This window comes from Suncus etruscus, chromosome 2 (genome assembly GCF_024139225.1).
Source record: "Suncus etruscus isolate mSunEtr1 chromosome 2, mSunEtr1.pri.cur, whole genome shotgun sequence".
Classification (NCBI taxonomy): Eukaryota; Metazoa; Chordata; class Mammalia; order Eulipotyphla; family Soricidae; genus Suncus; species Suncus etruscus.
In genome coordinates this window covers 110,889,509-110,891,087 of record NC_064849.1, presented here as the reverse complement: position 1 = coordinate 110,891,087, position 1,579 = coordinate 110,889,509, and the positions used below count along the sequence as shown (strand labels likewise).

The 1,579-nt window shown below is 33.0% G+C and overlaps 1 non-coding gene across 1 annotated transcript; it reads right to left on the bottom strand.

The window, feature by feature from the left end:
- Window positions 1-1,246: 1,246 nt before the first annotated feature.
- Window positions 1,247-1,352, bottom strand: LOC126003237 (U6 spliceosomal RNA). The gene has a single exon (XR_007493769.1). It is a non-coding gene; the product is annotated as a U6 spliceosomal RNA (small nuclear RNA).
- Window positions 1,353-1,579: the final 227 nt, after the last annotated feature.

The following is a 1,579-nucleotide window of genomic DNA, read 5'->3' as shown; positions in this document are numbered from 1 at the left end:
TTAATAGATTAAAATTGAATAGTAATTATGTTACTGGAATAGCAGTTTTTGAGAGACAGGTATATTTAAAAGGATACAGGTGAATTTCTATTTGCATACAACTGCTCTTCCAATCCTATAAATTCAGCCATCAGACCATACACAAATGTGTTTAATCTGCAGATCCTTGACCTAATTCCCCTCACCAGGAATCTTAGCACTAAGGTACTTAGAGTAGCCAGAGAATGTGAAGCAAGATGAAACTTTACATTTTTGATCAGAGGAGAGAGAAGTATATAGCCCCATTGTGAACTACTGTTTATTTTTTCATTCTGAAAATGAATTAAAGAAGATGACTTATATACAGAAATAAAAGTATACACCCAAAGAGTGATTATAGGAGCTCGTAAATGCTAGTGTGGCATGTTAAATTTGGGCTAAGGATTTTTAAGGGTAAGTTAAATAAGGAGAAAATATTCATGAAAGGACTGAGTTAATCTGAGTATTACTGGATTCACACGATTATTGATATTGCACATACTCATAAATCATGTGTACCATTAGCATCTAATTATACATGTAGGCAGCATTTGAATCAATACATATTTTTGCTTATAAATCTAAAGGTGAAATCAGGGTTAGAGTTCTCATGACTGAACATGTACTCTGTACTAATAACCAGAATCTTTTGAGTTCCCTGATTAGATGCTAATAATTTTGAGAATTAAAAGAATGTCAGTGTATTTTCACCCTTAATAAAATTGTTCATTGTCCCTTCCAAATCAGATCCATGAAACTCATGCAATACCCTGTTTACAGTTTGGTTCTACCCCAAAACAAATATTCTTTTACATTTATAACTCGGTGGGACGGGCTCAGGTAGCCTGAGCTATCTGTCCTTATTACCCCACCTGGAGGTGATCTGTTTTTTTTTTTGTTTGTTTTAACTTGGATTGATTTGGGGATCACACCCAATGGTGCTCCCCTGTGCAGGCAAATGCCCTACTACTGTGCTATCACTCTGGTCCCTAGCGGTAGTCTCTGTACGCAATAAAAATGATAGTTCTGAAAAAAAAAAAAAAAATGATAGTTCTGGCAAGCAGCTAAGTTAGCAGAAGTTAACTGAATCTCAAGACTACACTTTCCATAAATACTTTTAAACTTCTATCACTCTTACTTTTACTTTTTTTGGACACTCTACTATCTATAAGAATTTGTGATTCTTTGATTGTAAGCAATTTTTTTAAGTTTTTAATTTTTATTTTTTTTAAATATGGAACGCTCATGAATATGTGTGTCATCCTTGCGCAGGTGCCATGCTAATCTTCTCTGTATCGTTCCAATTTTAGTATATGTGCTGCCGAAGCAAACACTAGCTTTTTATTTTTAAGATGATATTTTCTTCTTTTCTTCTTTCATTAATCCCTCATTATTTTCTCTTTAACTTTTTCCAAAATTCTCTTTTATTCCTATCTTTTCTATATTTCCTGCAGCCTAATTTTTTATTTGCTGCAAGCAGACTTCAAAGTGTTTTTTGATTTATACAATAACAATTTAATAGCCTTACTATTTCTGTAAATCAGGAATTCAGATATGACAT